The sequence below is a fragment of the Protopterus annectens genome, chromosome 5.part0 (genome assembly GCF_019279795.1).
Source record: "Protopterus annectens isolate FY-2018-M chromosome 5.part0, PAN1.0, whole genome shotgun sequence".
Taxonomy (NCBI): Eukaryota; Metazoa; Chordata; order Ceratodontiformes; family Protopteridae; genus Protopterus; species Protopterus annectens.
The window spans coordinates 1837608413-1837620989 of NC_056735.1; positions in this window are offsets into that span (position 1 = coordinate 1837608413).

Genomic DNA, 12577 nt, shown 5'->3' on the forward strand with positions numbered 1-12577 from the left:
CCTGTTTGGCTCCTCTGTTCAGACACAACTTATCAGAGAAGAACCCTCTCACTTTAATTTTTGCCTCTGATCCCTCATATATTAATTAATTTATTACTGTATCAGGGAATGCAAATGTTTCAATTGCCCTACTCATAAAATCCCAGCTTACTCTGATGAATGCTTTCTCTGCCTCAAGATCCACCAACAACAGCAGTATTTTGTTACATTCTGCTTCTCTCTGGATAACTATTGTTCTATTAATGTTTTCAAAGGTATGTCTCCACTCCACGAAACCATATTGATCCATATATATATCACTTTTGGAACAACTTTGCCTTCTTTTAGCTCTTAAAGACATAAACACTTTCTAATCATGATTTAAAATTGAAATGGGTCAATATGAAGCATGGTCTAATGGGCCTTTACCCTCTTTAGTATTACAGCCACCACAACGTTCTTCCAGGATGTTGATACTTCTCCTTCTTTTGAAATTCTGTTAAACAAAACCTTCCAGATCTTTATCACTTTCATTTCACCTAGCTTCAAAACTTCCACAGCAATACCACCTATTCCTGGATACTTTCCTGCAGACTGATTATATATCACCATTTTTGTCTCTTCTCCTCCTATCATAACTGTTAATTGTTCAGCCTCAACTACCTCTAACCTTGGCATACTTCCTCCTTCCATAAATATTTCCATTTGTATGTTTCCTTGATTACCACATTCCTCTGCTTTATATTCATTTTCATAAAATTTCCAAAAATATCTCTTATACCTCCACAGAGTCTTGGTTTTATACACACACACACACACACACACATATATATATATATATATATATATATATATATATATATATTATATATATATATATATATATATATATATATATATATATATATATATATATATATATATATATAGTCCCTAAGTCTGGTAACAAACCTGTCTACTTTCTGTTACCTAAATCATTGTGCTAAAAGTTTTTGTGCCCTGAAGTTATTATAAAAACTTGTGCATAATATCCAGATACTCCTTTATTTTTTCCTTCGCACTCTGCAGTTGTGCCTCTTTTTGTTCTGTGAGATTCCCCTTATTCTGCAATTCTTTAACATTTGTCATACCCTATAAATAATACTTGTTACTTCTTAACCATATCTCTGTTTCTTTTATTTCTACCCTATTTTTAAACTCCACTTTTATTTCATCCCACTCAGTAATTATAACTTCTAGAGAAGTTTCTATCTTCCCTAATGGTTCTCCAAAAACTGTCACTACCCATTCCTTAAATTTATATCTGTTTAACAGGTAGGTGTGTAAGTGCCAGTGTCTAATTTTTACTTCAATATCTTGAATTTTTATCTTAGCTGTTAATAGAACATGATCTGAAGTAGTTATTGGATGTGTGTCAAAACTTTCAATTAAATGCACATGTTCCTGTGAAGGGTTCCCTTCAGAATTTCAATTCCCAAAATCCTCGAATTTCATATGGTCGAGACCATATGATCAAAGTTTTAGAACTTTGAAATTCTGAATGGAGATCTGCATACAGCATGGAATGGGAAATTCTCCCTTTTCCTCACTGTAGTGCGATCTCGGTGTTGGTATATTTAAATAACGGGGGGTGTGGGGGGTGCAGGTGGGCTAGCCTCCCTGAAAAAACATTGAGGAACATGGTTTTGTGTTCCTTTTGGATTTATTTCAGAGTTTCAAAGTTCTGAAACTTTGATCATGTGGTCACAATCATATGAAATTTAAAGTTTTGGGAATTCAAATTCTGAAGTGACTCCCCTATGAAATACAATTTCTGTCTAGTCTAGCCAAGTTATTGTACCTTAGAGAATAATATGTAAATTCTCTCTGAGTTCCTACTATTAAATTCACATTTTCCATACCAAATATTTTTCATACATTTCTTCAGAATTCTAGCCTCTTTTATTATATTTTCCCTTCTAGGTCCACCGGATAAATACTCATTGTTGCAAATCATGTATTAGTCTCCACCTATAAGTAATATTCCCTGTTGAAAGTTGATTATTTCTTTCAAAATGTCTTAAGCTTCATAACAGGAGTTTTAAGTGGCATATAAATATATGCCAGTATAATCCTCCTTCATTGTCAGTAGTCCCTTACTACAACAAATCTACCATTATTGTATTTTTTCTTATTCTATCACTATTGGAGCTCCTCTACCAACTAGTATACATATTCCCCTTTCCCTTTGTCTTTGATATTTATCTGAAAATCAGTCCTAAAATTCTCTCTTTATCAAATTCATATGCTCACTTCTTTCCAAATGTGTCTCTTAAAGCATTGGTATTTGAACTCTGCATTTCTTTATATTTTAATACTCGTACCTTTTTACTATACCTGTGAGGCCATTCATATTCCAGAATAATATGGACAAAGTAGCCATTATAATAAGAAGATATTATCCCCATATTTTATATAAGACAGCTTTTTATAATGCCTTTTTCCAGCTTTGTGTTACATACTCTCGCTAATGTTTGGCAGGCTGATCCTTTATACAGTTGTCTCTTGCCATCTCCATTTGAGACTATATCACATTTTACAAGACTTTTTTAATGAAAGCCTTCAAGCAAAAAAAAAAACATAACCTCAGAACATCCCCATGATCTATTAACTTAAAACAAATACACAAAATGACATACATCTTCAAATAATGAAGTTTAACCCTCCTGATAGGAACAATTGTCCCAAATTGACATCTGCCCCCACAGGTATTAACTAACCTAAAACTGAGATTATCCATGTTAAATCATGGGTTACAGCTTGTGTTCCTACTTACACTGATTGCTGTAAGTTCCTGTCTTTTCTTTATCCCCCTCCCAGATGTGAAAAAGCAGCTTATATGCTTTCAGAAAACATTAACTTTTAGCCCTTAAGAAAAAGTGCGCAGTCTACCTTTAAATAAAATTGTATTATGCAATGTTCCAGCAAATGCATTAAAGTATTTAGTTACTAAAAAATCTGTTATCTCTTATTTGCTTCGAATAAACCCAAGCTTTATTTTTTACTAAGCTGCTTGCCCTTGTACCCTTTAATTTTATATTTATTTCAGTAAGCAAAGTCCATACCTCTAGAGATATATTACCTTCACCTTTAGTCAACTTGTTTCTCTGGAAACATAAGGACAGAATATACAGCTGCCCTCAGCTGCAGACTTTTCAACTCACAATGAGCATTTATATGTTAAAGGAAAAGTATTCATTATGTCATGGTCTCTCATTTTTAAAGCCCACTTGCTTATACAAAAATGTCATTAGATGAGGCCAAGGGTACTAATCCAGACATTTTCCTATCCACAAAAGTAAAATAAAACATTTCACCTCTGCATATATCATAATCAGACCACGTTTATACCCTATCCCCACCCCAACAGCACAAGATTATAGCTTATTAACATACATATGTCAGCATTTCTTCTCTTTTTGCATTGCAATGTCTACATTTCTTAAAGCTAAAAAAGAAAAAAAGTACTTGTTTTCTTTAATATCTTTATCACATAAAACTATCACCAAAATGCTTTACTATATAACATGCAATGTATATAATGAAATGATTTATACAAATACTGTTAAAAATTGTTTTACTTACAGTTATTTTTTCTTGTTCCCTTTGATTGTCCTTCCAAACATTAATGACATTAAGTGGGTTATATGCATTTCAGTCCCCCAACAAGTTTAACAAAGTCAACAGAAATCTTTCTCAGACATTTTTTCTTGTAAATCCATATTTCAGAAATTTGATTGATGCTTTATAGTCTCACATTTATTCACTCATTTCAGTGTTACTGGTCTACTTCCTGTTCATCTCCATCTCCCAACCCCAGACTCTGATTCAAGTCCAAGGTTCAGCCAAACCTTCTAATTAACTGCTATGCTTTTTTATTTCTTTCAGTCATTTTCCTTTGGATAATTTGAAAAGGTTTCACTGGCATAGTATCTCTATAAGCTTAATTATCAGAAGAATGAGAAAAAGAGTCTCTTTCTGTTTGATGGCTCACTTTTTGTTGTGCAAACATTTGCATTTCCTTCTTAGCCTGATCTGCATCAACAATTACTTTAATCCTCCAGGGGAAAAAAATATTCTGAAGACATCTGAATACAGCAGCTCAAACTTCACACCTACCTCTCAACATTCCCTGACTGCTGGGATAAATTTGCTTCTCTTCTGCCAGGTGAACAGGGAATAACTATTTTCCTCAAACACTCTGCTGTCTTCAGTTTTTAATACTTTCCCCTTCTGCTACAGTTTTATCAGAATTACCTCTTTCTACTGTTATGATTTCATCTTTACTAATACAGGTAGATTTTGGCTGCTTTCTCATGGCCAGGTTTGGAGCATACACTCTATGTACTCTTTCAGTTAACAAATCCTGCCATGGAATAGCAGACCAGTTACTTATCTGTGCTTTGAAAATAATTAATACAGTCTGTTACTTCTGGTTTCTCTATTACAGTAGGAAAATATCCAGTTTTCTCTTTGTGTTCTGTCCTCCAACTCTATCATTTTTGAAACAGCTCTTCTTGAGCAGTCTTTTCTTCAATTTGACCTCTGATTTTTACAGTTTTTATCAGTTCATCTGAATAGCTGTTTAAAGCTTCTTCCAGTTTCCAACCTTTTGTTATGAGTTGATATAATCCTGCAACGTTTCATTTATTTCAATCAGTTCTGACCACTTTTGACTCATTCTTCCTCTAAATTACCTGAAGCCATCTCTTGTACCAAAGCTGGAGCCTGAACACCTTTTTGCTGAACAACTGCAGGCTTCTTCCCACTCAGTGTTTCCTCTTTATCTTTTCTTTACTTTCTTTCAGGATCTCTAAGTTTCTTCTTTTCTGGCATCCAGTCAGTGTTCTTACTAGCCAGTAACTGATTATTTCTAAAACTGGCAGAATTATTAGCCCTTACCTATCTTTTTTTTAACACTGGTAGAGCTGAAATTAAGCTGTTGATCAGAGTGCAGCTATCTTAGAAAAAAATGTACAAATAATCCTTCTTTCTCAGAATCAGATTTTCCACTGCCCAGAACTTCAAGTACAAATAATCCTTGATTCTCAGAATCAGATTTTCCACTGCCTAGAACTTCAAAAAAATATTAGTGTCAATCCCTTCTCCTGACCTCTCTTACTGCATGCACTTTCTCTCCGTATTTCCCCTACATACTTTTTCTTCTTCTACAGTTTCTTCTTCACATAGTTCACCCTCTCCCTGTCCTAAATTAAGTATGTTTTCTTCCCTTTTCCTTCTTTTTCATTCTTTTCTGTTTGGTCTTGATAATATATCCTAAAGTGTGCCTTTTTAATCACAACCTGCATTCAGACTCGTACCTTCTTGCTGCATGTTCTTTCACTCCACACTTGTTAAATTGCACCTTGTCACACTCCATAATTAAATGAATAAAGTCCCCACAAAAGTAACATGACTTAGGTTGCCCAGCATATCTTAAAGTCTCTCTGTGACCAGCCACAAAAATAATATTTGGCAAGTGTTTAACCATGTTTATTTCACATCTGAAAACAGCTTTCAACCACCACCTTCCATTCTATAAGTTTCTCTTATCTCTAACTTTCACAATTTTATCAGCAGTTTTACACAGACCCTGCATGCATTTTTAGTATCGCTTTCTTCCAGTTCATCAGTTCTAAACTAGAATGCAACATTTTTGTACATTTACATTACTACTAGAAAACAAATAAGTGTTCTACAGATAAATGTCCTTCTTTTTGTTACAGTGTTCCAGAATTTCATCATTCCAAAAGTTTCAAATGTTAAGTCACAAAACGTCTCTGTTCCAATATATATTAAAGACCACATTACTTGAGTTTTAAAACTCAAGAGAGTTACAAAATTGTCCCATATATAATATCTGTCTGTTAGTGTAATTTTGTTGTTGTTGTTGTTGTTCTCATTCCCACAGGTAGTTCTCTTGTTTTTAAAAACAGTTTTACTGACAGTTTGTTGAAGTTCTCCTTTTTTGCCTACTGTCACTGCTGCATATGTTTTAGTGCATTATCTGCTACCACAAAACCAGACATCTTCTCAATGTTGCTACTTTTATTTCCTGTCACTGCTGCATAAGTTTTAACTGTTGCATTTTCTGTTGACAAATAATCTGGCTAATTTTCCACATTACCTTCTTCAGCACTTCTGATAAAGTTATGTATCATCTCACCACAGAAAATACAGAACTGTTACTTGGATCATCCTGCTCGATTACTTTTAAGAGAACATTATCTACAAGCCTTCCTGACACCAGTTCTGTTATCTGTACCACTTCAGCAGACACACTTCCTTCCTTCTCCATAGAGATGTGTAAACACTGACCATTTGTTAAATCCACCACATAGGAATCTTTTTTTTACATTCTGAAGCTCCATGTTGAGCAAATTTTTCTCCAAATTATCACTTTCCACCTCCAAACTCTCCATAGATTTTTTCTCCTCCTCTATGCTGCTGCTTCTCTTATGCCTTTACATTGCTGCAGTAGGAGCCCTTTAACAATATCTTGCAGCTCCAAAGAGGAGAGGACATTATTAAAAACATCAATTACACATTCAATATCTGTAAAAACAATTATCCTCCATAAATGTTCATAATAAAAATCCCATGAACATTTATTCCCCGACACTTTAACCATAGCCATTTTTAATATTTACCATCAATATATTCATACTCCAAATTTGATAATACAAAAGTACTTGACATTTCATTCTCCATATATTCCAAATAAAACCAACTATTATTCAGTTGATCAATTTCTACATTTGTTACTGTTTTATAATTTTTAATGCATTTCTTTAAATATTCTACTTTAAATTATTCATACAATAATATTTTAGCCATTAATGTTTCTACATTCTAGGAAAAAAATGTTGCATAGTTTCTTCCACTTTGCAACTATTACATAATTTATCACTTTTTGCTTACATTTCATATTTCCTTTGAAAGGTAATTTTTTTGGTACTTACGTATTATCGCAACCACGCTTTCTTGCTAGGACATTATTTGTGTTTTCGCAACCACACTTTTTTGGTAGCATGTTAGTAGTATTATTGAGAAAGTAGTCTTTGTTGTTTTGCACTTGATTTAACTGTACCAAGTAGGATTGTCTGACATATATTATCTCTACAATATTTAATTAAATGAGATCGCTGGCCATTATTTGATTATGCAAATGCAGTTATTATAAAAGATATGCAAAAATAATGGGGGGATAAAGGTTGAAAAATAGGGACATTTTGAAAATATTGCTCTTACAAACTTAGACAATTGTAAGAATAATAGGATTTGCATTACCATGCATTTGGTGAAGGATATGAAGTCTGAAACTCAAATGTCTGTCATTATTTACTGACTTCTATCTCCAGGGATTCGCCAGAAAGCCACACATTTCATGAGAAAGGGACCAAAAATCATCATCATCATCATCTTTCGGCTTTTCCCGTTAGGGGTCGCCACAGCGGATCATCTCTTTCCATTTCTTCCTATCCTCTGCATCTTGCTCTGTCACACCATGTCCTCTCTCACCATGTCCATAACCCTTATCTTAGGCCTTCCTCTTTTCCTCTTACCTGGCAGCTCCATCCTTAGCATCTTTTTCCCAATATAACCATCATCCCTCCTCAGCACATGTCCAAACCAACGCAATCTCATCTCGTTTGCTTTGTCTCCAAACTGTCCCAACATGAGCTGACCCTCTAATATACTGTTTCCTAATCCTATCCATCCTAGTCATACCGAGTGCAAATCTTAACATCTTTAACTCTGCCACATCCAGCTCTGACTCCTGCCTTTTTGTCAATGCCACTGTCTCCAACCCATATAACATAGCTGGTCTCACTACCCTCTTGTAGACCTTCCCTTTCACTCTTACTGGTACCTCTTACTGGTACCTGTCTGTCACAAATCACTCCTGACACTCTTCTCCACCTATTCCACCCTGCCTGTACTCTCTTCTTCACCTCTCTTCCACATTCACCATTACTCTGAACTGTTGACCCTAAGTACTTAAACTCGTCCACCTTTACCAACTCTACTCCCTGCATCCTCACCATTCCTCTACCCTCCCTCTCATTTACACACATATATTCTGTCTTAGCCCTGCTGACCTTCATTCCTCTGCTCTCTAGAGCATATCTCCACCTCTCCAGAGTCTCCTCAACCTGATTCCTACTCTCACTACAGATCACAATGTCATCTGCAAACATCATAGTCCACGGGGCCTCCTGTCTGATCTCACCTGTCAACCTGTCCATCACCACTGCAAATAAGAAAGGACTCAGAGCTAATCCTTGATGTAATCCCACCTCCACCTTAAATGGATCTGTCACTCCCACTGCAGTCCTCACCACTGTCACACTACCCTCGTACATATCCTGTACCACTGTTACATACTTCTCTGCCACTCCCGACTTCCAAATACAATACCACAACTATTCTCTAGGCACCCTGTCATATGCTTTCTCCAAGTCTACAAAGACACAATGCAACTCCTTCTGACATTCTCTGTATTTTTCCAATAACACTCACAGCAAACATTGCATCTGTAGTGCTCTTTCCTGGCATGAAACAATACTGCTGATCACTAATCATCACCTCCCTTCTTAACCTAGCTTCTACTACTCTTTCCCATAACTTCAAGCTGTGACTGATCAATTTTATCCCTCTGTAGTTACTGCAGCTATGCACATCACCCTTATTCTTAAAGATAGGTACCAAAACACTTTTTCTCCACTCCTCAGGCATCCTCTGACTTTCCAAAATTTCATTAAACAATCTAGTTAAAAATTCCACTGCCATTTCTCCTAAGCACATCCATGATTCCATTGGTATGTCATCTGGGCCAACAGCCTTTCCATTCTTCATCCTTTTCATAGCTGTCCTTACTTCCTCCTTGCTAATCTGTTTCACTTCCTGATTCACTATCCCCACATCATCCAACCTTCTCTCTCTCTCTCTCTCTCATTCTCTTCATTCATCAGCCTCTCAAAATACTCTTTCCATCTACTCAACACACTCTTCTCTCTTGTGAGTACCTTTCCCTCACTATCCTTTATCACCCTTACTTGCTGCACATCTTTCCCAGCTCTGTCCCTCTGTCTAGCCAATCAGGACAGGTCCTTTTCCCCTTCTTTAGTGTCCAATCTCTCATACAACTCTCCATACGCCTTATCCTTAGCTTTCGCCACCTCTCTCTTTGCCATGCGCCTCATGTCCTTATACTCATGTCTACTTTCTTCATCTCTTTGACAATCCCACTTCTTCGCCAGCCTCTTCCTCTGTATACTCTCCTGTACTTCCTCATTCCACCACCAGGTCTCCTTGTCCTCCTTCCTCTGTCCAGATGTCACACCAAGCACCTTTCTAGCAGTCTCCCTTACTAGTTCTGCTGTAGTTACCCAGCTATTCGGTAACTCTCCACTGCCTCCCAGTGCCTGTCTTAACTCTTCCCTAAACTCCACTTCACAATCACCCTTTTTTAACTTCCACCATTTAATCCTTGGAACCGCTTTCACACTCCTCCTCTTCTTCTTGATCACCAACGTCATCTTACAGACCACCATTCTATGCTGCTTAACTACACTTTCCCCTGCCACCACTTTACAGTCTCCAGTCTCCTTCAGACTGGCCCTCCTACATAGGATATAATCCACCTGTGTGCATTTTCCTTCACTCTTGTACATCACTCTATGCTCCTCCCTCTTCTTAAAATACGTGTTCACCACAGCCATATCCATCCTTTTCGCAAAATCCACAATCATCTGACCTTCTGCATTCCTCTCCTTAACACCATACCTACCCATCACTTCCTCATCCCCTCTGTTCACTTCACCAACATGCCCATTAAAGTCCACTCCAATCACTAGTCTCTCACCTTTGGGTACACTCACCACAACTTCATCCAACTCACTCCAAAATTTCTCTTTCTCATCCATCGCACACCCAACTTGTGGAGCATATGCACTAACAACATTCATCATTACACCATCAATTTCGAGCTTCATAAACATCACTCTGTCAGACACTCTCTTCACGTCTAAAACACTCTTGGCATATTGTTCCTTTAGCATAACCCCTACCCCATTTCTCCTGCCATCCACACCATGATAAAACAATTTGAACCCATTTCCTAAACACCTGGCCTTACTTCCCTTCCATCTGGTCTCTTGCACACACAATATATCAACCTTCCTTCTCTCCATCATATCAGCTAGCTCTCTTCCTATACCAGTCATACTGCCAACATTCAAAGTTCCTACCCTCACTGCTATACTCCTAACCTTCCTCCTCTCTTCCTGCCTTCAGGCATGCCTTCACCCTCCTCTTCTCCTTCGGCCAACAGTAGCTCAATTTCCGCCAGCACCCTGTTGGCTAACTGTACTGGTGGCGGTCGTTGTTAACCTGGTCCTCGACCGATCCGGTATGGAAATATGAAATTTTTGCGCCATAAGTGATGTGGCAGAATTTTTACACCGGATGCCCTTCCTGACGCAACCCTCCCTATTTATCCGGGCTTGGGAATGGCACAAAGAAATGCACTGGCTTGTGCATCCCCAGTGGGCTGGGTTAGGAATGGACCAACAATATGAGCCGAAAATCTGAACAGTTGAGACCTATGGTGAGTTTACTAGCAGAACCCCTTTAGTCACCGCTGTCCAATAACAGTGTTACACGCTGACCCTGAAGCAGTTACGCTTCTGACCTGAAAAATTTGCAAATGCACACAATCAGTTGCAAAGTGACATGAACCTTGTAACACTGGAAAGTTACTCATCACACAAAACAGATTTAGTTTAGAAAACAACTTTTCTGAGATGTCATGGGTAGACAGATGAGAACAAAAGATAACACACACCAAAACAGTGGATGATTTTTATTATAATCATACAGACAATATTTTCACTTTCCTGCAACCAGCACTCATTGTGGTTGGGAGAATACGTGGTTATCATAAGTCTCCATAAAAATCCTGAACCTCATTTTAAACTTCAATTTTCTTTCTTTAATAGTTTCACTAATCTTCTCATTTTTATCTTTCCAAATTGTAATATAATAACAGATTTGCATATTTTTTCATACCATTCTTTTCTACTTTTGCATTTACATTCCATTTAATAATTAAAATACCATTTTCTTCTTTATCAAGCTCCCTCTTCATTTTATTTATTTTTCAAAATAAGTCCATAAACTTTCCATGAAAGTTTTCCAACAATATCGTTTTTATTCTGATTTTTTTTTATCAATACAATTTTAAAGAAGCCAGATGCACTACATGATTTTTTAAACCAATTCCACCTTTTTCCTCTGTACAATACAGACTACATCTTTCTACCAAATTCAGTCTTGAACCCCATATAAGAGAAAAGATTAACTCTAACAAAACCTTGTCTAAATCCATAAGAAAAACATATACTCCACCAACAGAACTTAATTTCCCTAATATATAGATATGAATAAAGTAAACCTTCTTCCTAAAACTAAATTAAAACATTTCCATTTATACATTATACTTTCTATTTCTCATTTCATACATCTTTACATCTTTCTTCCTTCCTATATGATATGCCTAATAAATGTAGTTTTGTTTTAGAAAAAATGCCCATATTGTATTTAGTCCTACATGCCTTACACAAATATATATATTCCACATTGTTTCGTTAGTCAATCCTCTTTTTTTGCAATTAGCACATCATCTACATACGTTAACTACAATGGAATTGTAATATCTAATTCATAAATGAAACATCCATCTTTAATATATACCTCTGCTTTAGTTATTCTGCATTCAGTATTAAAGAAAACAAAATACTATTTAATGAACACCCTTGTTTTATACTTCTTTTAACCTGAATTTCTTTACTAAGCCAACCATTAGCCATAATCTTTTCCATGAGTTATTATAAACGCACTTTATTAAATAATAGATTTTTATGAAATCCATATTTATTTAATGTTTTAAATGTTTTATTATGACATATTCTATCATAAGCTTTCACTATATCACAATCATTTTAGCATCATTTTTATCTTTCAATATACTTCTTATAACTAAAATTATAAAATCTTTAGTATTTCTTAACATGGTTCCAAATATACCACCCACCATTAAATTATTAATTATCTTACTTATCCTAAATGGAAATATTTGTATCAATATTTTATAATCAAAATTTTATTTATTTATTTATATTTGTTTACAGGGTAGTGCACTGACAAACATTAACCAATTTCATGCTCAGCCCAGGTGAAATATAAAGCACTTCACAAACAAAAAGTGCAGAAATGACAAGAGAATAGTTTAGACTAATTACACAGAAAAAAACTATGTACACACATTTCAGTGAACAAGCACAGTACAATGTACAACAGGCCAGAGTGTAATGTACAATATATACATTAGTTTCTAAACTGACCAATCCGCAGTGAATCTTGAGAGAGAACAGACTTGGGAATGTAATAGGTTAAGTTGGCTTGCATGAAGAAGTACTTTTTGAGTTGCATTCTGAATTTGGAATAAGTGTTGATTTCCTTAATGTGGATGGATAGAGATTGACAAAGAGTAGGT